General features: G+C 33.4%; 1 protein-coding gene across 7 annotated transcripts in view; it reads left to right on the top strand.

The window, feature by feature from the left end:
• Positions 1-26766, top strand: part of LOC111063252 — a 182764-nt gene that overhangs the window by 67339 nt on the left and 88659 nt on the right. The window lies entirely within an intron of this gene.

Here is a 26766-nt window from a genome sequence, read left to right on the forward strand (position 1 = left end):
TTCCGAAAGGATGAGATGAGTTGTCTGTCAAGTCATCGTGCATGTTTTGCATTCCGTTTCCAAAAAGATTAGATGAGTTATCTGTCAAGTCATCTTGCAAATGATGCACTTCAAACGGAGATTTTGAGTTCAGTTTGAAACGATCAGAAGGATTAGTTTGAACTGTGCGCATGCTGACAGTGTTTTGTGAATCCCACTTACTATTATGTGGTTGTCTGAATTGAGGATTGTTTTGCACAGGCCTCGGTTGGTGAGGAAATTGAGCAAATTGATTTTGAGGAAGATTTTGTTGGAAGTTTCTGTTCTGGGGGAATGTTTGCTATGATCCATTATTCTGTTGGAAGAAATTCGGTACTCTAGGTTGCGAGAAGTTGTTAGAAAAAGCTCTGTTGCTTGCTTGATAAGCATGAGTGAATGTGTTTGATCGCTTTGGCGTTTGATTAAAAGCTCTTGAATCAATTTTATTGATAGTACTGATAGTTGATTTGAAGTTCAAGCTCCTTAGAACAATACTACAGTCATTAATAATCTTATGTCTAGCATCGTCAAGATCGTGAATTTGGAGGATTTGCAAATGAGAGCCCAAAGTTGGATGAACTCCGTGAATCAATGTACAAGTAAGAGTTGCGTTCAACTGCTGCATTAGATTAGTCAAAAGTTCACCTTGGATACCATCTAGTTTATATTTAGTCAACACAGTTGTGCGTTTTTCATCCAGGCGATTAATGAATTCGATCGGGTGTTCATTTGAATAGGATTTCATGAAAGTAATTTCCGCAATTAGGTCTGGAACGGACCTGTTGTCAGCGAAGTTTGTTTTTAGAGCGGCTATCAGCTCTGTTACAGTTGTACAATTGTTATTAAAAACAACTGATTCTGCGGGTCCTGAAGGACGGCTTACGGCTGCCCTGAAAAGGAGCCAGTGATTTTCTGTTTTTTCGTCAATGTTTGCACTACAATAGGATACTAATAGTTCATTACAAGTACTAATAAAATGTGGTAGCTTGTAGCAAGTACCATCATAGTGGGGTATGAATTTAAGAATTTTATGAGGAATTTGTTTCGAGATATTAGGCATTGTAGGGTTTGGTTGAGGAAGAGATATAACGAAATTACTCACAGTCGATTGAGGTTGGTGGGTGATGTTCCGGTTGTCGTCAGCGTCGGCGTCGGTGTCGTCTTCTCCTTCGGATGATATAAGGACAGCAGGAATCCTCCTGAAGGTGGCGAGATCTTAGTCCCTCTGTAGAGTCCTCTCGTCTCCTGCGGTGGCCAGCGTGGGGTTGAACTAACTGCTAGGCTGGATACGGTTACAGCGTGATGGTGATAACAGCTTGATGGTGGTTTTCCATTGAGAAGTACTTGAAGTCGTTTTCGTTTTTGTAGTTTGATTTGATTTACACTTATTAACACTGGTTAAAGTTAAGTTCTTGTTGAAGAAATTTTTGAAAGTTTGAGTTTACTCTGATAACACTTGACTTTGTTTTCTCATTGGAGAATAATTTTGTAGTTGAGTGGTAGATTTTGGATTTTGAAGTCGAGTCACTTTCACTATGAGTTTCTCGTTGGAGAAAAATATATGTGTTGGTTCACGGATGAAGAGGTGAAACTCAAAGTTTTTTCGTTGCACAAGATAAAAGGTCTTGTATCCGAGTTTAATGAACGTGGATGGATACAACGATAAAACTTTCCGCGACGTAAGTTCGGGCGCCAGTTAAGTGATTGGACGACACGACTGAGTTTTTAAAAATTGAAACTTTATTAACACTACAAATACAGAAAATACCGAATTAAAGAATTTCGGGAGCCGAGTGCTCTCGTCAAGAGTTTGAGTAGAACTTACTGAAAATAATTAATTGAGACATAAAGAAGACAATGCATAGTCAGCTATATTCTATAACAATGTGGTATAGAATCTTCCAAGAAGGTTCCTGGGAAGATGTTATCAAGCAAACAAAAGTGGGTTACTATAAGGTTTCTCAGTGGCTAAAATGTAATTATTTGAGACTAAATCTTGGTAAAACAAAATGTATGACCTTCAGTCCAACAACAACAAGAGGAGATCTAGATATGAACAGGCTTTGTTTGAATAATGCTTGTAACAGGTATCCATGTGATTCTTGCAATGAGGTTATTGAGAGTGTAAACAATTACAAGTATCTTGGTATTTTTGTTGATAAGCATCTACGCTGGTCATCTCAGATTAGCTACCTTTGTAGAAAATTAAGGGTGGTCAATTTAAAAATGTACATGCTTAGAAGTATTTTGAGTCTAAAATTACTAAAATCTGTTTATTTTGCTCTATTCCAATCCTTAGTTCAGTATGGTAATTCTATATGGGGAGGAACTTTTGATTCAACTTTAAAACCTCTATTTGTTTTACAAAAGTTAGTTATCAAAACAATAATGAGGTATCCGAGAGATTTCCCAAGTGTCACATTGTTACAAAATTCCAATCTGTTCACTATAAGACAATTGTTCATTTCAAAGACTATTAAGAAACATGTGCTCAAATTAAAAAATATTCAAAATTTTCAAAGAGTAACTAGACAAGTCGCTCAAAACTTAATCACAATTGAAAGAGTTGATAGCACCCTATCCCGTAGAAGTATTTCATATTTGAGAAATAAACTCTATAATAAAGTTCCAAGAGGATGGTTGATAAAGAAGCCTAAAATAAAAGATTTCCATACCTGGGTGAAAGAAAATTATTTTTATTCAATTAATGATTTGGTTTAATATTGATTGATGTTGTATGAATCTTAAATTCAGCTTTATGTATATCTTAAATTTATTGTTATTTCTTAGAATGGAATATTTAGTTGGTTGAATGTTAATTACTGTTAGCCTATATTATTATATTGTAGGATCATTTTATATATTAATATTAATGTATAAGTGAATAAGTTATATTAAGACTCCACGTCGGCGTACAAGTTTTCTTTTGCCGACGTGTAGCACAAAGTTGTCAATTTCCTTTCAGTTGTATTCTGTATATATTTTTGTGCAATAAACGATTTGATTTGATTTGATTTGGTTGTAATACTACTACTATAGATATTTAACTATAGACAGTGGAAAGGACAAAACAAACATCGATAGGACATCTACGAGTTACCGTTTGTTTTGTAAAAGGTTCGCAGAATTCTGAAATTTTATGCCATCTTTTGGCATTATTACTTCTCTCAATATAGGGTATTTGGTTTGCGTCACCAACTACAATTATTTCTGAGGCCTTACTCGAGTTAGCAATAAACCGATGTAACCCGCATGCATAAGTAGAGCTTCATCAATAAAAACTCTAACGTATGTTTTATTCTGATTATGATTTATTATATATATGAGCCAACTGTCCTGTAATCAAGCTTAAGACGATTACAATGTTTTCGACCATACCTTTCTATGACAGTTTGACGGATTGCTTTAATACCTGCCCGTGTTTGAGTGAGTACTAGATCCTTGCCAGGCTCATGATGCCAGACTATTAAGTAAGAATTACCACAGCCGGGAACACCGTCATACCATTTTATTTTAGGAAGTTTACACTCATGGAGAGTTATTCTATTTATAGTTTTTATTAATTCGCTTTTCAGCATAAGTGTAGTATTACGTGTGACTAAAACATAAATCGTTCTTTAGTAGAGAATTTTAAAGTACCTATCCTTTTGAAATTCTACGTAACTTCCACCCTGCTCCAAGCAATATCCCTTTAGAGTTTGTTTTGAATAGGAATCTTTTCAAATTATTATCATAGATGTTCATATTGTTATTCAGGACGCTAGTTAGTTCATCACCTGATATTGACGTCATGTTTCATGCGTGATCCTAAGAAGAATATTTTTATACACTTTCGTTATCAGTGTTTTGAAGTAGGGTCCGTAATTCAATCATAGAGTTTATGAATGCTCCACGTTTATTATCACCTTCAAAGAATCCTACAGGGTACTCAACTCCCGGACTATCAGATAGCTTAGGTATATTAAGAAAATTAATTTCACGATAACCTCGATAATAAAAAATAAACTTCAAATAAACTTCAAAAATAAACTTCAAAAACAAAAACACCGTGCATTGGGTAGTGGAGTGCACTGGTGAATTAAGAAAAGAATTTATTAACAAATCGCGGATTGGTATTGATTTTAGTATTCGCGGATTGGTATTAGTTATGTCAACTATGACAGTACTCAAGAGTTTAGTGGCAGGAATATCAAAATAAGTTTCACTCAGATTGTTGAAAGAATCAATTCCTATAATCATAGGGTAATTGAATTTACTCCAATCATTTATTCTATTCAAAAGATCAATAAGTACCCCATTTTCACCATAATTTAATCTGAAAATAGGAATGTTTTCATCAGAAAACAAAACTCTTATACAATCAGAATCCCGTAACACGCTCAGGTGATTCCATTCTTCAAGAGAGAAGTATTTTTTTATTTCTAAGCAGAGAGAGACCTTTGGATGTTTTAATACCATTTCCTATTTTTGTAAAATATATCATAACATCAACCCTCTTACCAAAATTATAAACCAGACTTATCTTACTTTTATCAGTATTAGTTGTTGCATAGAAACAACTCAATTTTGTTAAGGATGGAATTTAAAGTAATCATTTTGTGTTGGTTTGATTGCTTGATTTTACTATCACTATTATTTTTATTCATCCTCAGTATATTAAATATTTTTCTTTCAGATTTTAAAATCAGTTCTATCAATTATTTGTTGTAACGCTATTTGATAGGAAGGGCACTTTTTGTCACCTACTTTGTGATCGAAAGCTTTTTTATCATTGCGGTAATTTAAACATGAGGGCTTTTTGTCTCTATTAGGGCACTCTTTAACATCATGACCTGTAGAGGAACAGTGAGCACAGGTGTTTTATGCTTGAGTGCAATGCTTACTGATATGTCCAATTTTTTGGCACTTGAAGCAACGAGAGACGGCAACATAGTCTCCAACTCGGCACACCCTCCAATCAATACCAATCCGCGATTTGTTAATAAATTCTTTTCTTAATTCACCAGTGCACTCCACTACCCAATGCACGGTGTTTTTGTTTTTCGGTCCTATTTTAAAAATCGGCCTGAAGTTTTTCAAGAAATTTCCCCTACTCAATGACGATGACTCGAGATTTCTCTCAAACACATCATTTGCCAATTCAGCAGCAGTTATATCTGCAGCGACGTGATACAGAATTATTCTTGGCAATTTGGATTGTGGCTCGCTTAACTTTATGTTTGGATGTTGCAGGACCTTATCACCCAAAACATTTTCTTTATTGTCCCTTGGGTGAAGCACTAACAGTACACCCCCACCTCGGACATCAACGGCTTTTTTAATGTTCAAATTTTGTTCACGGGTGATGTTCTTCTTGATTGTTTCTCGAATTTTTCCGCTTTGTTCCTTTCCCGTTCCATGTATTTTTGCTGGCTTCAGGATGATCACATTCTCCTTGGCCGCCAGGAGGCGGAGACTCCCTGGCTGCAGCAGTGGTGGCGGCACTAGATTGATGTAGAAGGTGCGGTCCTCTTCTTTGGCAGTTGCACGGCCTCAGCAAATGAGATCGGCTTGTTGTGGCTTTTTGCGACTTCATTTGCTAGTTTATTCACACTCTGCTCCAGAGTGTGAATTTTTCCAAACATTTCCGCGTTGTTTTCTTGTATATTTTGCTTAACGTCTATTCTTTCGATACTGTCTATTTCGAGTCTGATTACGACTGAATTAACCGAGGATATGGTTATAGTCCTGTTTTAAATTTTTAAAATTTTCATTACTTCAAGTTTTCAATTTGTCAAGTTTTAAAATAGACCCTTGCAGAGCACGGGCTATGCTAGTCAATAATTAAGTTTTGATCAATGAATAAGGGAGTGTTATTTCAATCAATTTGCAACATTCAGAACAGTACTGAACTGTACTCTGCACGACACTCCACAGCGTTTTCGGCCAACTGTACAGTGCGTCAGTCAGTCTATCAGTGACTTGACTTAATTACTTAAATGAGGAAGGGGCTGAAAAATTGAATAAAAATAACATAGACATTTACAATTTATTGATGCAAATATAAAAACATCAAAGAATGCGTTTTTGCATTGCGGATACTAGTCCAGGCAATGAATACTCAAAAAAGGGTATAGAAGGGAAAGTTTGGAAGACAATATTTTTGAGCCCGCAGATCTCTTTAGGGTAGTGAGGAGGTAAACATATCAAAAGTCCCCATCCCTACCCACTGTGCTGAGGAGGTGGTGGTGGTTAAAAAGTACCATTTTTTGGTTTCTCGCAAATAACTAGAAAACTATATATCCTACGGACATGACTGTACAATAGAAAAATGGAGCTTACATAATTTCCTACAATATTCATCTCACAACGTTTTTTATATCTCCTCTAGTTTTCGAGATATCCGCTCTTGAAGATGTGAAATTATTGGAAAAAAACACGTTTGCTCCCAGTTTTTTGCAATTTTTGATCTTATAACTTCTTAAATATCGATGGAAAGAATTCATGCTGATTATGAGCTCATAGAGCATAGAATTCTCTTTAATTTGATGTATAATTCCACACTTTCACGCATTTCCCTTCGACTTTTGCAGCAGCTTTATTTAGCGTTGAATGTGAAATCTCCAGTTTTTCAACAATAGTCAAATTGACAAAGGAATTTTCTCAACAATGGAACTCTCCAACAATGCATTTAAAAAATCAATGCTCATTGTAGGTTTGTAGAGCATTGAATTCTCTTCAATTTGATTTATTGTCTCTGTATTTGAAGCTTTCCTCTCATTGTTATAGCAGCTTTGATGTAAGGGGTAAAATTTTCAATTCTGTAACTCAATTCTGAATTTTCAATAAGTGTCAACTCAGCTGTTCCACACCTTTAACAGAGGGGATGAAGATGCGCACTTATGCTATATTGAACTTCTAAGTAGTCCTAATTGAGCTGCAAAGTCAAATATGGTGTTTTAGCATAGAGAAACAATAGCATAAGTAGATATCCCATGGTATAGGACGTTTATGTCGCAACTTTTACTGTTATCTCAAGCCTATAGTCCATGTAGTTCTTTCCCGTGAAGCTTTATGACGCTGGTAGTCTCTTATATTGTGCCGTTCATACAATCTTACCCGGTCAAACCAGTAAAAATCGACAATAATTGACAGTAATCGGTTGAGATAATAGTAAACGTTGCGACATAAACGCCATATACAATGGGATGTCTACTTACACTATTGTTTCTCTATGGTTTTAGACACCACCTTCAAATTTCATTGTCAAATAATCACTAACTTGTTGAAGCATTGGAAATTCAACCCCCTACATTAAAGCTGCTATAACAATGAGGAAAAAACTGCAAATAGTGAAACAATACATCAAATTGAAGAGAATTTGATAATCCACAGGCCTACAATGAGCATTGATTTTTGCAATGCATTGTTGGAGAGTTATAAGCCCTGAAAGCGCCAAAAATTTGATAACCTGTTATTCCAACAATTTCACACTTTCAAGACCGGATTTCTCGAAAACTGTTGAAAATATCACAAAACTCCACTCAACAGAAATTGTAGAGAATTCATCAAACTTAATTTTAGAGCAGTTATCTTGGTTGAACGCATTGTGCCAAGATATAAGCGTGGGAACAAAAAGCTAAAGAATGCAACATTTAAATCACCCTCATCCCTTCAAAAAATGGGGTAGGGATGGGGACTTCTGATTTGTTCTCCTCCCAACTAGTATCAACAAAGCTGCAAAGTCGAAAATTGTGTTCAAAACACTCCTTGAAAATTCCTTTGTCAATTTGTCTATTGTTGCAAAACTGGAGATTTTATGACGCACTGTTGGTGAGCCCCGAAAGAGCAAAACATTGGATAAAACATGTTATTTTAACAATTACACACCTTCAAGAGCGAGTATCTCGGGAACTGTTGGGAATATCACAAAATTCCACAAAGCAAAAAGTGTAGAGAATTTATCAAGCTCAATTTTTGAATTGTTAGTTATGTCGGTTGAACGCATTGTTCTCAAGATATGAGCGTGGAAGAAAAACGTTGAAAAATGCAACTCTTAAACCACCCTCATCCTCTTAGCACATGAGTTAGGAATGGGGACTTTTGATATATTCTCCTCGTACCTAGTCTAAACAAAGCTGTAAAGTCAAAAAATTTTATTAAAGCATTCCCTCCAAATTTCTTTGTCAATATTGGTCTTTTAATGTTACCTGAATTTGGGAGAGGAATATTACAAGATATTCTTAGTTTTTCTCTCCCGATCTGTGCTTCATTGTAAAAAAGAAATAAAATAAATTAATTGTTGCAAAAATGGAGATTTCACACTCAACACTAAAGCTGCTGCAAAAGGTGTAGGGAAATTCGTGAAAATGTAAAATTGTACATCAAATTGAAGAAAATTTAATGCTCTATAAGCTCATAATAAGCATTGATTTTTTCCATCGATTTTTAAAAAGTTGTAAGAGCAAAAATAGAAAAAACTTGGTGGCAAACGTGTTTTTTTTAAATGTCACACCTTCAAGAGCGGATATCTCGAAAACTAGAGGAGATATAGAAAAGTTGTAGAATGTATATTGTAGAAAATTATGTAAGCTTTAATTTGTTTATGACTAGCAAGTCTTCAAGATACATAGTTGTTGAGTTTTATGCGAGAAACCAAAAAACCCTTAAACCAACCCCACCCCCTCAGCACAAGGGGTAAAGGTGGGTATTTTTGATATGTTCACCTCCTTACTTTCCTAACAGAACTGTGGGGTCAAAAATTGTCTAACAAACATTTCCCTCTATACCCTTTTTGAGCATTCAATGTATTGACTATTTAAAGAATTGAGTTCTGTTTATCAATAAATAAATAACGAGCGAAGCTCGGTGCCCCGATATTAACGTATAATACTACTTTTGATAATAAGTAGTTGCTATGATGTTGAAAAATTTGCTATGATAATATTTTTTTTTTCAGTTTTGAATTTTCAAGTAGAAACTGCTATTAGTGTATACTTAAACTTGATTATTCAATGTAGGAACTCATCTATTTCTTTTTTTTATAATTCATTAGTGCTGTATATTTATTTAAATGTTGAGTTCATTGAAAAGGTTTGAAAATCGATGTGTGGGTTTCGCCATTAATTTTCTTTTGAAATTCTGAATCGAAATCATGTATTACATGTTCCCATTTGATAAAATTGAGTTGGGTTCAAAATGAAGCTGGATTTCATATAAAGTTGGAGTATGATATTGGTATTCACTAACACTCATTATTGAAGGTACTCATTTATTTACTTTTTGTATAATTTATTAGTACTGTATATTTAAATGTTGAGACCATTGAAACGGTTTGAGATATAAATGTGCGGGTTTCGCCATTAATTTTTTTCGAATACTTCGTATACTTGGACTACCAACCAACCAACTCACAACTTTGGCTCGATATGGTGTAGGAAACTAGTAGCACCCAACATCAAGCCACGAAATAAAATTATCATTCAGCATGGAATGTTCGTTCTTGTTGTGATCATGCATCTGATCGAATAAACACCGATTCTGGTAGAAGTAAGTATTCTTCAGAAATAAACGATTCTGAATGAAAACACAAATTACCACAACACAACTGTGAGGATAAACGATTCTATTATTGGAAAGCTTTCTGTATTCTAATATCAAGTCTCGATACCTACAATCCGGTTATTTCATATAATGAGAAAACTATTTTCTTGAGCTTCGTAAAGCCAGTTAAGCCAGTTGCACACGAATAGTTATAGTCAAACCACACACATAGATTTTTGAACGTTCGATTTTTTGCCGTCCTTATGAAATCTACCTGATTGAACGAGACTTGGTAAGCACATGAACACATCATCTGCTTGCCAAGTTATGCAACTCTCGGAAAAGTATATAAAATAATAAAATCCTCCCCATCACCCGACTGGAATAAGATTGATACGATATCAGAGAAAGTACAAAATACTAAAACTAAAGAAGACTTGGTAAATGCTGTGAGACCTCAAAATTAATCTATACGGTTCAACTTAGAAAGGAGATAAAAACACTCAATTGCCATTCATCCTAATTTAAAATGATTCTCAATGGTCTACTTTTCTTTCAAATAGTCTCCTTTCTATCATAAGAGACAATATAGTAAGTTTATATTCTTTTACATTCAATATTTCGGTTTCCGGTAATCGAATCAAGTTCCGATGTTATTTTAGGTATTCAAGTGCTTCTGTGATTAATTAATATATAGATCTACTGGGTAGATCGATTGAGTCAGTATGTGATTAATAACTTTATTGTCGAATTCTGGACTAACTCTGGACTAATTCTGGACTGTGGATACATCACAATTTCTGAAAAACTACTTCATGGGTTGTGATTAAACTTATTATTCATTATACCTAAAAACATTGAAAATAAAAAACAACAGCTTTCTAAGATCCTAGATGTTCACCAATTATGCAGCTATCTTGTGGAGATGATAACTGTAACTTCAAGAGAGTTAAAGGACTGTTCCAGAGACAATTATTGTTGAAGCGTTTGAGTTGTAAACTGTGATGAGCTTCTAGCAAATGTGATACAAATAAGATATGTATTTCTTCTCTCAATATTCTTAATATATTATGATAGTTTCAGTGATATGTGGATACACAAAATTTACGATGCATTTAATTTGCATGTGCAGGAAGTTTACGTGTAGGTAATTAATTAATTAATACAGTACCGTATTAATAAAGATAATAATAATAATATCGAGAAGTATATGATATAATATGTCTGTTTATTATTAATAATTAGATCATATTGGGCTTATCGAGAAGTAATGAAAATCGTTCAAGTACATTTAGTCTGAATCGTATCTGAAAAGGACTCTCCAACATCAGTAGCAAGTTCTATTTGCTCAAAAGAGGAAAATGGTGGAAAGGGTGGTTTAGAGGGGACTCTAGAGAGATTTATTGCAACATGAAATCCAATAGTGTGTCGTCCAATGTATGTATTTAGGCTATGTTGGGTGTGCTCTGTAGATCTGAGATTCTCTAAAACTATAATTAGGTAACCCGTGTTCCGCAAGGGTCTATAAAAAATAATTAAAAACTTGACATTCTGAAAACTTGACCCACTGAAATATTGAAAAATTTAAAATAGGCCTATAACCATCCTCGGTAAATTAAAAATCGAAAAATTAAAAGTCAATCAGTTTAGTAGTTCTACTGTGATGATGCGTCATTCATGAATTTCCTATCCCTACGTCGTCTATAAGCCAATTCTTTTCTTATCAGGCTGTAGTGAAGATAACTCTAATCATTAACATAGACAAATTATTATCGTGATTCGCATGATACGATAATTGAATGAAGATCTAAAACTTACATGAACATTATTTTGCTGTAAAATTAATCTCTATAATCTTGATAGATACTATAAATTAGGATAGGAAGAGTATGAGAGTTTCAGCAGAAAATCTTCCAAAAACTAGTGTGACAACCTATTTCACCTACAAAAAGTGTTACAAAACTGTAGTGTGTTCTATAACATGTTATTGCTTTTACATTATATTTGAAACACGTTTCCTACAATCAAACTTTTATGTATATATACCTATATTATGCATCTTTAATGATTTCAAATGTTATTTCATTTTTCAGAAGTTTATACGGTACTTCTCAACATTTATTATTTTTATATAGAGGATTAGAAAAATCTATGCAATACAGGTATGACTCATCCAATACAGATATTAACTGATATAATACGATAGCACGTCCAGAAAGTAAGTTCCGTTTCAATTTATATCTGCTGCAGCGCTGCGATCGCAGTTCCGCACATGCGCGGTAGACGATCTGTATCAAGGAGAAGAAACGTGCGCCATTTGGAGATCGCTGTCAGCCACGTACGTTTTGTTGTGCTTGTTTACAATGTCGGTTTTGATTGAGAATCCCGCCGCTTGTGAAATCAGGTCTGTGATTCGTTTTCTGAATGCAAGGAAAGTGAAATTTATCGGCAAATTTGCGATGTTTATGGACAAAGTGCGATGAGTGATTCAATGGTGAGAAGATGGGTCCGTCAGTTCAATGACGGACGTAGTGATGTGCTTGATGAAGAACGAAGTGGGCGTCCATCTTTGGTTACAGAAGAACTGGTTAACGCGATTGATGACAAGATCCAAGAAAACCGAAGGTTTACAATTAGTGCTCTTGCTATGGAATTTACCCAAATTTCATGATCACTAATGCATGAAATTGTTACCGGAAAACTGAAATTTCGTCAAGCTGAAAACGATGAGCTGAAAGGAACTGTTTCTAACTGGTTGAAGACACAGGCGGCAAATTTCTTTGAAGAAGGCATACAAAAACTTGTGCCACGCTATGACAAATGTCTACAAAATTTCGGTAGTTATGTGGAAAAGTAGTTCAAGAGTTTTTTGTGCAATAAATAACTTTTCTGTATTTGTACACAATTTAATTTCATTACCAAACGGAACTTACTTTCTGTACCTACCACGTAAGTGAACAGTTCACTCACAACTCAGATTACGTAGGTAGTGACAGTGAACTCTATACTGAATAGGCAATGTGTCGTTCATGTGTTATAGTCTACTTCAAATTATGAAACAGTAGGTATTGAGATGTACTAGAAACTCAATACGTAGTAGTAGCAGTAGTAGGCTACAGTTTGGAATTCAGTTTCCAGTGCCTGCCAGCAAAGGCAAGAAGTTTCTTCGCCAAAAATCCAGTTAGTGGTGTTGTCACACTCTTTTGAATTCTGAACTATTGATGAATTGGAATCATTGTCTACTTTTCAACTTTTTCTATCCAGCAAGGATGTCCCTGCTTTGTGAATACTGAAGCTATAGTTGAATAGCTATAGTTATACATCATACTAGGGATAGTGGGCAGTTTGATGAGAACTTCTAACAGAAGGACAGACTCAATCTTCTCTCACTTTCTCTTTCTCTCTCTCTCTCTCTCTCTTCTATCTCTCATTTCATCTAATTTATGTTCAGTTACTATCACGATATCCGGTTTTAATTCCTGCAATGTGATTATTAGGTAATCAATTCTTGACTCCAAGTGCTGGATGTTTTGATGGAAGATATTACTACATCATATTTTTTCAACCTACTTTTTTCCTTAATAGTATAATTTTCGGGTCGCTAGAATTGGCTAACTCGGAACTCGCTGACTCAATGTTAAATCTGCCGTATGAAACTTAACTCCGCTGATCGGAATTGAGTAACTGTGGAAGTGGCTGTTTCTGCATCGACCGGAATTCGTTGACTGAGAATTCACTGACTCTCCCTCTTTTCAACAGCAGTCGACAGAAATGGCTAAGTCTGGAACTGGCTAACTGAGAATCCACTGATTACTACGTCATCGTCTGCTTCGTCTGCTACTCATTCCCTTGCACTCGGTCCTGTTCACTCTTTCACACTGGGACGGATAACAGATTGTGGCACACTAAGCACGCATATTTTTTGGTAGCTTATTTCGTTATATAAATGATTGAATCTTATGTAAAATTTGCTGATAAATCCAATAAAACTAGTAAGAGGTTAGTAACTTCGATGGTTATTGAAATAACAGGCATAATATTATGCCGAAAAACATTATTTTCTCCCATTAAGAGTTGTTCAACTTGATTATATGATTGTTGAACCAAGAATTTGAATTGGATGAAACTTAAATAATGAATATAACATTTTCAATCACCCAATAATAGTTCGAAATGCTGCCATACTTCCATACCTCAGGAATTAGGATTGAAAGGAGGCAAAAAAGAAAAAATACTATCAACTTTGAAGAATCAGTGTTTTGATTAAGCCTCGTTTATACTATTTAACTGTTATAAAACAATTTTATATCACAAAAGTTACAAAAAGTTATATAACTTTGTTATAAAATAAAAAATAAACATTCTCAAACAAATAAATATAATATTGTCATATAACATTACTGACTCAGAGTCTCAGTCAAGATGGATTATGGACTCAATGTAGTCTCTCATAAGAGTATCTAGTATACCCATATCCGTTCACAGTAGAATTTTTAGTATGGCATAATTTTCCGAAAATGAATTGCTACAAGAATATAACTTTCCACTATGCATTTATGCAATCAATCACCTGAAAAGTGAATGTAGCCTATGCAATCATAAGGGGAAATTTGTTTGAAAATGATCTGTATATAACAGAGTTTTCAGCATTCAAAAATACAAACTAATCTAGTGAAGGTCGATTCCCTGCCTACTCCCCCCCACAAAAAAAACTCGTTACATCATAAAACATCAGACCATGCAAACTATAACAGATTTGTGTATTTCAATTCTAGTCCAGTCAACGAAAGATTATAGAAGGAAACGTTTGAAACACAATTTTTGACCCCACAACACTTTTAAGGATAGTAAGTAGGTAAACATTACAAAAGTCCTCACTCCCACCTCCTGTGTTAAGTGGGTGGGGGTTATTTTAAAGTTCCATATTCTGGTTTTTTGCATATATCTTGAACAAATTCGTCTTTCGGAAATTTTTTTTGAATACAAAATTAAAGCTTACGAATTAGCCTACAAGTTTCATCCTTAACATTTTTCCATATATCTCATAGTTTTCTAGATATGAGCTCTTGAAGGAGTCACATTTTTAAGGAAACGCTTCCGGCTCAGATTTTTTCATCTTTTTGGCCTTATAACTTTTCCACGATTGAATGAAAAAATCTGTGCCAATCATGAGCCTATATAGCACCTTATTCTCTTCAATCTCATGAATCTTTTCATTATTTTACGCATCTCCCCACGATTGTTGCAGCCATTATAGTGTTGAGTGTAAAAACTTCAGTTCAACAATAATAGATCAATTGACAGGGAAATTTGGAGGGAATGTTTGGAACACAATTTTTGACTTCGCAGCTTTGTTTTGACTACTTAGAAGGATATTATCAAAAGTCCCCATCCCTACCCCTTGTGCTTAAGGGATGAGGGTGGTTTGAGAGTTTGGTTCTTTCATTCCTGGCTTACACGCATGTATCTTGAGAATAATGCATTTCAGCGACATGATTAACTGAACAAAATTTAAGCTAGATAAATTTCCTACAAGTTTTGTACAGTGGAGTTTTGTGATATCTCCTTTAATTTTTTAGATATTCGCTTTTAAAAGTGTGAAATCCTTGTAAATACAGTTTTTCTTATAACTTTTTGCACTTTCAGGGCTTATGACTCAACAAAAATACATTGAGAAAATAAGTACTGAACGTTGGGTTGTAGAGGATTCAATTCTCTTCAATTTGATGTATTATTTCAACATTCTCAATACAGCAATAATTGATCATTTATCAATGTAATTCGAACACAATTTTTGATTCTGCAGATACATTAAGACTAGTTAGGAGCTGAACATATTGAAAATCCTCATCCCTAAACCATGTGCTAAAGGTGAAGTACCGACAAGTTGACACTTGTTGCTGTATTGAGAATTTGACACTCAACACTGAAGCTGCTATAACAATTGATGGAAATCATAAAATGGTTAAATAATCCATCAAATTGATAAGACTTGACCACCTCTGTTGACGAAAGTCAATTGGAGGATGAAAATATGCGGATTTCTTTATTTTACATGCTGAACTTAATATGATTAAAAATTCATTTATTGACATGAAACATTTTAAAATGAATGGCCAACGTCACAACAATTTTAAAGTTACATAATTTATAAGCTTCAGACAATATAAAAAGGTTACATAGTATGATGATTAGTCTAATCAAAAGTTATATAAAAGAGTTATATCAAAATTTACCTTCTTATAATTATAATCTAGGAAGTTGATATCAATTTCAAAAATCGGCAACTTCATATAAACCTTCATCCTTAAAGATATTTTTACTGTGTTTTTGAAAACTATACCCTAAAGATCTCAAACAATTACTATATATAATCAGTCATATAATTTTGTACCTGTTTAAAGCCACCACCCTTCTTCGAGATCTAAGATTCAGTTCTAAGGAATGATCCTGTGCCTAGTATTTATAACTCGCACTTTGCACTCGGCAGGGGGCTTCGCCCCCGGCATCTCTGAAATTTTTTTTCTGGTTTATAATTCATTTTTGGTTGAAACCTTTTCTTTCGATAGAATTATCCAATAAAACGTTAGATAATTCTGAATTTATTTCAACTCTCCTCTCATGAATTATACAAATGTCATTGTTTCGAAGAAGTAGTTGCCATGAAACTGAGAGACAAGGAAGAAGATAGGAAATGGTATTGAATAGAAAGAGATGGAGAAACAACAGCCAGCAGGTAGTGTGTCATCCAGGATATGGTCGGTTGCACAAAAGCCTGTCAAACTTTAACCATGATTGAATGCTATGTGAAGAGAAGCATTCTTTTCAAAAAAGTCGTCCCCAATTGCTTCTTTTGGCATTTGATCATGATTAAAATTCAACAGGCTCTTGTGCAACTGGGAAAATGCGTTTGTTCAATTTGGAGTAATCATAAAATAATTTGTGATTTATAATTAGATTTCCTATTGAAGAGGTCAAAGGCCTATTCATACAGCAACCACGTAGTACAAATTGTATTATTGTATTATGTGGTCGCTGTATTCATAGCCCAAAACATAGGCCTAAGAAGTCTTGCTGCCCTGACAACTACCTGTTCATTGGAATAGAAACTAGTTTTCATATTTCAACCATGGCATCTTCAGTTAACTCAACAAATACGAGAATAATTAATTTCTATGTGACAATAGGAAACATGAAAATAATAAACAAGTCATTACCACGTAGCTATAAAAAGTGTGAGAAGCTTATTTTTCTTGTAGAAATCGTATTGTTAAATTATTCATAAATACAATTTAACGTTGTACACTGGAAAGTAAAATAATAATGATAATATAAGTACTCCACATTTGATACCTACATGTTCTCCAATGATAATATGTAATCACACAACACAAGATAAGGTTTTTTAATAGAAAATACAATAATAAAGGCAAATTATTATTCCACATTTGATATGTGAATGTTCTTCAAAGATAGCCGACTATGTGATTACACAATAGGTAGCCTACACAACACACAGATGAAATTAGAAATAATACATGAGGCTAATTGGATAAAATTACTCTATTATTACATTACTGAATTAACATTGATTTAAACAGAATTGTCTTTAGCAAGTAAATAGTGATTAACACAACGTTATTCGAGGGAAGAATGATTGTATCTGAAGCTCTAGACAGTTTTCTTGCACTTAGAGGAAGATATAATTTTCAATGTAGGCTTTTCGGAATGGAACATTCAATGGTCAACCTATGCAATATTTACATTAAAAGGACAATATCTTTTTGAGTGAACCAATGTTTGCAATGAAACGAAGAGCTAAACAAAGCACGAAGCTTATCTCTTGTCAATATCCTATAATTAGCAAGTTCTTAAGCCCGGGGGAACTTACCAGTTTCTACAGTATTATTATCACCCTCCTGACTATTTCTAACCAATCCACTATTCGTCTCATTTCGTTTTTTTTCTTTGGTCTCATTTCATTGTTGCAGTACAATGAATAATGAATACTGTTCTGGTTTCTCAAGTGATCATAATTTTTTTATTTATTTAGGAACTTCGGCCGAAGGATATAGAATATTTGCAGTAGAAACACTTTACTTACATGGGTTACTATTGTTCAAATTAATAAAAACAATATAAAAATCTTGTAGTACCCTTCATTATTAAAGACTTTAAAAAATAAAGATATAATATGAAAGGAAAAGGAATTTCCTCTTTTTTGGAAATGAATACAGATGATAATATAATTTTTTTTATTGTCTCTCCTGAAAATTACACATGGTTACCTTTTTAGCACAAGATATCAAGTTTATGTAAAAATCGTTAAATATATAAAAATATATAGGTCTACTAACAATATATTTGTTAAAGTATATTTGCTTTTCAGAAAATAGATTTCCAGTTCTATTTCAAATTCTAATTATATTTGGCATTTGTTGCTTTTGTACTTTTTGAAATATACACAGACTGATATTGTCACTGCCTGAATTCAGTAGATTTATTTCAAGTGTTTAAATATATCAGGTATAAACATTATTTCATAGCACCAATATTTAGTTTTCATAAAAATAGATTTCTAATTGTATTTCTAAATTATAAATTTCCAATTGACAGTCTTCTCACAACAATATTCAACAGTAAAACAGAAAATATTCATAGAAGAGGCAAGTTGAAAAGTCAAGAGTTCAAGAGTCTTGTGGTGAGGAAAAAATGTATTGGAAAAATAAATTTTCCTCAAATACATAAATATAGAAGTAGGGAAAATGATACTATTGAGACAAGAAGCAGGTTGACAAAATATGATGTAGTAATCTTCCATCAAAACATCCAGCACTTGGAGTCAAGAATAGACTCCCTGATAATCACATTGTAGGAATTAAAACCGGATATCGTAATAGTAACCAAACATAAATTAGATGAAAATAAAATTCAATTAAAGAATCAAAATACCAGGATATTCCTGTATGAGTTGGTATAGTCTATCAGTGACTTGACTCAATGTCTTAAATGAGGAAGTGGCTGAAAAAATTGTATAAAAAATATCATAGAGATTTACAATTTATTGATGAAAATTTAAACACATCAAAGAATGCGTTTTTGCATTGCGGGTACTAGTCCAGGCAATGAATGCTCAAAAAAGTTTATAGAAGGAAAAGTTAGGAAGACCATTTTTGACCCCGCGGATCTCTTTAGGGTAGTAAGGTGGTGAACATATCGAAAGCCCCATCTCCACCCACTGTGCTTGAAGGTTTTGATTTTATTGCTTATCATAAGAGTTTATCATCACTTAGTGACTCAATGTTTGAAGTATATAATGCTATTCTGAATCTTCATAATTCACTTTGAGTTACTACTCCTAAACCTAAGATAAGTAGTCCGACTAGAATACCTAAGCCTTCAGCATTTAGTATTTTTGTTCCTACTACTACTATTAAACCAAAAACTTGTGTAGATAGTCAAATTGCTAGTGGCTCAGGTGTGAATATTAATTTACCGAATAATGGCCTTGTCCCAAGTACTCAGTCTCGTCATGAAAGTGTTAGTGGATTTGATTCACCCAGTAATCAAAATATAACTTTTCAAAATCCTAATCATGTCCCTACTCAGCCTAATTTTACTCATGCTACGGAAAGTACCTTGTATAACAAGATACGTAACCCTATTGAAACCTTGTTGAAATATTTGAAGCCATGTGATGGTTTGAATATCGATCATCTTCATAATTTTATCAATATTGCCTTGAAAATAAAAAACTTAGGACCCATCTCTGATGTTAGTTTACTCCAAATCTTAGCTCCATATACTACTGGTGCATTATCTGATAGAATTACCTACTCCTTATGTAATAATCTTTTTAATAATTTCTTTATATAATCTCTAATATAATCTCCTTATAAAATCTTTCAATAATCTCTTTAATAATTTTTATTCCGACTTGTTGAACTATTTTATCCATCAGAGATTACTCCAAATATATTATACTTCTTGATTAATAAATAATTTCAACGATAATAAATATTTTTGTTTTTGAAAATTCTTATCTTTTTTACAATAGTTCTCAGTTTTAGAAATAATTATATTTTCATTTTATCTCAAACGTAAAGTCAGTAGTACAAAGAGTCATTTAGCTAATTTTTGACTGCATGCAAAACAGCTGTTCAGTAATGTAAACAAAGTTGTAACCTCTAAATTTGATGGTTGACTCTAAAGAATTTATAAATTATTTGCAATAAATCACAATTTTCCTCAAGAAATAATTCTTTCAAAATATGCTGTATAAAATGGTGCTCTTATCTCAGCCTCAGCTGTTGATAAGTGGGCCTTATCGCTCAGCATGTAACTGTACATTTGATGCTCTTTCTAACTATAGCAACAATGATCTCCTATTTCATCAGTTTATTCCATTTCACAGTTCTCAATAAAAATGATATGTCACAACATATAAACAGAAATTGCTCGTTTAATAGTATAGGATGACATGTCGCACTATCAGTATCTAGAATATTTACATTAAAATCTCCTGTTAAAATTATAAATTTATATTTTTTGAGTGAATGAAGTTTAGTAGATTTTCAAGCTGTGAATGTTACTAATCAATGTCTTATTCAACATATTAATAATTATTATAATTATCATATTAAATAACAATAATAAATTATCATTCCAGTTTTTTTCAAAACGAATACGTTTCCAAACCAATAGCCTACTAATTTTTTTATTCCAAAATCACTGGCAAGGATCAATGATCAATAATAGCATAATGTAAAATGAAATGTTTATTCATTCATGTTTCCAAAGGTTAGGTTCTGCTTTGATTAGGCCTACAAATAAATCAGGACGTATTTTCACAAAATAGTTTGGAGAGCAAGCTCATTTGAATAAGCCCGCTTCAATCAGATGTCTCCCATTGCCAAAATAACAACAATATAATATTGTGAATTTCCCTCATTTTTACTGCGTTAAAGTCCTGGACTCAAATAAGTCGAGAACTTAATAGACCCCGGAGTTTAGAGGATAAACCCGTGAGTCAGAAAGTCGAATTAGACCCGAGCGCTTATTTTAGTCCTGGACTCTGTAAGTCCAGAACTTATAGATACCGAGCTCGGAAACCGGCCCTAAGTTGAAACACTGGCTGATCAAAAAATCCTTGTACAGTGTAATCTAACTTTTTGGATTGAGAGGTTTTTAAAATGATGTGATTCTTGTCATCGAATCGAGTTATTTTTTGTCATTTTAATATCTTTAACACAATGTAATGTACCAGTGTAAATGTGACTGTATTTGACTTGTGTCAATATTGTATTATTGTACAATGCATGACATCAAAAAAATTGGAATTGAAATTTCATGAAAATCTATTGCCGCTTTTCACCGTAATTGCGGAACAAACATACATACATACATAAATACATAATAAGCATACATACAGAAAGAGAATTATGCAAAACTGAATCTAAGACCTCACTTCGTCTGGTCAATAAACGTTATGGACTCATGCAAACTGGAGTGACATTTGGAAATTTAAAAGTCTGCGCCACGCGACCGCCACGTCCGTGCACACCACTTCAGTGTGAATTGAGCCTTAGAGGAGGCTGTGGAACTGCTTGCGGTCTACTGTTCACAAAACTACTAGTAATAATAATTTTCTAATAATTAAATTAATATTTTGATTAATTTTTGATCGATTCAAATTTATTTAGTTCATAATTGATTAGATAAACGAATAACACTGAAAATAAATAAAAGATTTAATGCTTTTTAGCCTGTGCGACGGTAAGGATTTCATCCATTTAACGACGTCGTGATAATTATTCTGTCTCCGTCATGCAATTCCTACTATTGTGCGCAAGGCTTTATGAATTATAATGTCATTTGGATTATATGCTACCTCAACTAAATAGAAATTCAAACAAAATCGAATTTCAATCAAATTGAATAGATGTTTCCAATTGATTTGAAATAATGAAATAATGAAATAATGATTTTATTTATCAGAAAAACTCATAATACAATAATTTGTAATAATGCAATACAACAAATAATAACAATTGAAAATTAATATTAATGAATCCTTCTGATTAAATTACACATATGCAAAGCTTCAAAGCTTGACCGCATATGGGAGTATCTACAAAAATTAAAAAAAAATCACTTCGATAACAGTACACTGCTAATACAAAAAAATACTAATAAAAATAATAATAATAATAAAAATAAAAGACGACGATTCACTTGATTTTTCTACTACCAGCTATACATACGCATATACATACATACATACATACATACATACATACATATATGCATATATACATATACATGCACATATACATACATACACATTCACATTACACACTTATAAAAATGGCATCCAATCACAACATAACAATAATATTCAGGAATTAAAACAATTTTACACTATTTGTTCAAAATTTACCCTATTGGAAACCATCAATGTCATCAGAAATCCAAAGCTAAAAACTATTAATTATACAGTTATATTATACATACTTTCTACATCTTCTTCACTCAGATTCAATAGGAAAGTCTTCAAATTACGCTTGAAAAGCTGTGGTGAGCCACTATGCACAATGGATGGAGGCAGTTTATTACAGAATTTCCCTTCTAAGAATAGAAACGATTTTCTGAAAAAAGTTGAATTGGGTCTTGGCACTCTAACCTGACCAGCCCTCCGAGTAAGAGGCACATGCTCAGCTAAATCCACTGTATTCCCCAAGTTCCCACTAGCCCAATAAAACTGCATAAGTACTTTGAATACATATAATGATCTCAGGCTAAGAATTCTCAAATTTCTGAAGAGATCGGAGTGAGCAATAGGTTCTTCATGCAGGAAATGAAGCAAGGATCTCTGTAAACGCATTAGTGGCTTCAAGTGGGTAATGTAAGTACATCCCCAACATGATATGCCATATGAAAGTCTGGAATGTGCAAGTGAGAAGTAAACATTCTTCAGGATATAAATTGGGCATACATTTCTTATATGGTAGAATCTATGAAGAAGCATGCGCAGGCTATTTTTCAACATCCGCACATGGCTCCTCCACAGAAGATCATCTTCCATAGATATACCCAAATATTTTACTTGACTGGATTGTAATATATTGGAACAGTTACAGCTATCATGATTGATGCAGTGAATGTTATGGTATTTAAGTGGTTTCTCGAAGGTGAATGATTCATAAATTGAAATATTCAAGTATGTTGTTTTGTCAGCATTGAGCTTCAGCTTATTAAAGAAAAACCACAGGGATAACAGATTGAGATCAGACTGCATTTGAACCTGCAGATTTTTCAAACAGTCTGCACCATAGTTGAAGGCAGTATCATCTGCAAAAGCAGTTATGGTTCCATAGAAAGGCCCAAGATAGAGATCGTTTATAAATATCAAGAATAGAATGGGTCCTAAAACAGATCCCTGTGGAACCCCAGCACAGACATGTTTCACTGAGCTTTAAGCTCCACCCACACACACAAACTGACTCCTGCCTGAGAGATATGACTGAAACCAGCTCAGCGCAACACCCCGAACACCGGCTAACTCCAGTTTATCCAACAGAATATTGTGGTCGATTGTGTCAAAAGCCTTACGAATGTCCAGAAACAGTGCTGAGACTCTTGAAACATCTTTATTATTGATATTGGAATGGACTTCAGAGAGAAACTTGCGCAGAGCTAGCTCAGTACTCAATCCCTCTCTGAATCCAAATTGATTAGGGACAAAAAAATCAGTTGAATGGAGAAAAGTTATAAGACGAGGCTTTACTAGTCTTTCAAATAGTTTAGAGAAGACAGATAGCAAAGAAATTGGGCGATTGCAATCAATTGTATTCCCCTTCTTCGGAATAGCTATCACTTTGGCCATTTTGAGGTAGGATGGAAATTTTCCTTCATTCAGGCTTTTGTTAAATATATATGAAAGTATTTCACATATTTTCGGTGCTATTTTCTTTATCAAGAATGGTGAGAAGGTGTCCGCACCAGAAGATTTGTTACTGGATAATTTACGAATAAGTAGCAACACTTCATCTGCACTGATAGGCATCCAGAACAGTGATCTTGGACTACGCTTAATATTGAAAGACCTGTGGAAGACATTCTTGGCCTCTATTGGCGGGTTGGGAGTGGATGAATCCGATTTTGCCACATTTATAAAATAATTATTCAGTTCCTCTGCTACTTCCTTTTCATCCGTTATAAGTTCACCTCCTCTAACAAAATTTATGGATTTCTTAGTTTTCTTCCTACCTACTAATTCATTGATAATTGTCCATTGTTTCCTGCTATCACCCCTGGCATTATGAAAAAGGGCCGAATAGTATTTCTCCTTTGCCTTCTTAATCCATTTATGTACTTTATCCTTGAACTTCCTGAAATTTCTATCTGCTAATATATTGTTTCGGTCCCTTTTCATTATTTTAAATAATTTATCCCTAGTTTCAATAGCCCGAACTAAGCCAGCAGTCATCCAAGGCTTGAGTGCCCTAGAACGGTGGTTGCCTGCCCTGACTGTTTCTATGTTTATACTGGAAGACTGTATGTGTGTCTGTAAAGTATTCAGAAAAGCTGAGTAAGCCGAATCTACGTCTACACCATTATAAACAGACATCCAGTCCTCCATCCCAAGTAGCCCATTTAGCATGTCATAATCTACTTTGGAAGACTTAGTGACACCATGAATATCGCAGATTCTCTTCGACGGTATTGCAGCACAGACGGCTCTGTGATCAGTCAATCCCGCATCGATCACTGCTGCTAGCACATCCGATAAGGGCCTACCTCTAAACAGAATGTGATCAATACATGAAGAACTGGTATCTGTTACTCTAGTATCTATATTAATCAAAGAGTCCAGACCATTCAGAGCTAAGATTTCAAAATAATTTTCGACATTAGAATCCACATGGTTAATATTAATATTAAAATCTCCTACACAAACAATTAACTCCTGCTTTACATTTTCCAATAACTTTCCAAATGAATCTAAAAATAAGTTAATGTTTCCTCCCGTATGCCATCTGTAAATTCCAATCAGAGTAAATACAAGACTTTCATAAGTAAAATTTAGCAAAATACTATCAGCCCCTTCTACTGCACTGTCCAATAAAATACATTTTAAATTATCTTTATAAAAAACTATAAGACCACCACATCTGTTATCATTACAAGAAAACTGAGACTTGTAACCTGGTATGGTGTACAAGTTCATATTGAAATCGCTTTTTATCCATGCCTCTGATAAAACAATGATATGAGGTTTCCTCACAATATTATTTAAATACAAAAGAAATACATCAAAATTTCTTCTTATACTATGGATGTTCATATGAAAAACTGTGAGGTTATCAGTGTTAAAAAAATTATTGTATTCTGGAATTGAAGATATGAAAGCTGGTAGAAATTCATTACTAATATCATTGTCATCATCCATTAAATGTACCAAAAGTTAGATGTTACTTTGTTATCCAATGAGAAGTAGTAAAAGAGAGAAGAAAAAAATGTGTTACTGTATTTAGTCCATTCTCGGACTGCCATGCTAGACAATAATATTGCATGTGGCATAAATTGTGCAACGAAAATAATGTTCATGCAATATATAAGTCTTTACACTTCATAATACGTATATTTACCAATACAACAATTGATACGCATAAACAATACCGGTACAACTCGAATTGATCGACTTGAACTACTGCTATATGAATTACTTGAATTATCAGAATATATAAAAAAAACATATAGTGTTGTGAGTTGACAAACAGATAATAGGGAGAAAAAATAAAGAAAACTGTTATTAGATCATTCAAAGTTACATTGACGTATCATCTGACTACAACACTGGTGGAGTGATAAGATTGCAGCGATAAACGACAATAATTGGAATTTTATCATAGCTGTTCTCAGTGACAAATTTCACCAACTGAACAATAATTCTATCTCTATACTGACACAATATTAGGTCAGTAATTAATAATGGTAGATGCTGTCATAAATCATTTAAATTCTTTTTCAAAACATTCAACATCTCAAAAAGCGTTTCTCGTTGTATTAACTCGATACACTTGTATTATTCAATTATTATGAATATTTTTCCAAGAATAAAATCTCTTAAGCGATTTTCACTTTTGTGTAGTTGAGAAGTTGATATTGTGGTAATTATTCATATTGAATGAAAAACACTTATTTATTGATACTTATTAGACTTATTGATTGAAAGACAAGACCTATCGATACTTAGAAAGACTTTCCAAGCACCAACGAATCTGTGGTTCTTTGGCAACTTCTTATCCTTTTCATTAAATTCTTAAGCGATAGAACTGACTATACCAATCAATATATTTTCATTCTTGTTATCATCAACACAATAAATATAAATGTGGAGTTATATATATTGAATCTCGAGACTATACAACAGAAACTGACCCATAATAACTATATGCTACAGAATATCATAAAATTAGTTTATACGACTCAACAAAAACTAACTAGAAATTCGTTCATTAATTTAAATACAACCCAAGATTAAAACCCAATACTAATTATTCTAATGAAACATTATTGAATGATTTATGAAGAATGAAATAAAGAATCATGAGATAGGCAAACAGAATAGAAAAATAAGAAATCAATTACAGTAATTGAAAAAAAAATTAACTAGACTACTATGATAACACTGTCATTACCAGTCCCAAGATGTCATCCACTCAGCAACTGAATCCTACTTCTCTTCCCTTTATAACTATAATACCTAACTATAATACAGGTAAATGATTTCAGTTAAATTCATTCCCAATCTGTTGATAAGAATTCACAACAAATTATATAATTGTGATTTAGAAATACCAATGATATAAGAAATGATTTTAAGTGAAATTTGTAATATTATTCGCCATTGTGATGGAAATTTCCTTTTTGGATTCTGATTTGAAAATTAATTGCTGATAAATTCAAAATTTCAGTACCCTAGTTTCTTTTTTGGACTCAAAATTTTGTGTGAACTAAATTATTAACATTTTTACATATATCGTTTAGAGTGTGTATTCTGAATTATTAAGGTTTAAAGCAGTTTTGGGCGTATGCCTGTTGTTTATACCTGATTTGTATATGCATTTGAATGAATATATAAATAAAAACTGAACAATTATTTATAATATTATTGCTATATTTTACCCCTTCATTGAACAATAATTATTATAAAATAACGAG

This window comes from Nilaparvata lugens, chromosome 6 (assembly GCF_014356525.2).
Source record: "Nilaparvata lugens isolate BPH chromosome 6, ASM1435652v1, whole genome shotgun sequence".
Taxonomy (NCBI): Eukaryota; Metazoa; Arthropoda; class Insecta; order Hemiptera; family Delphacidae; genus Nilaparvata; species Nilaparvata lugens.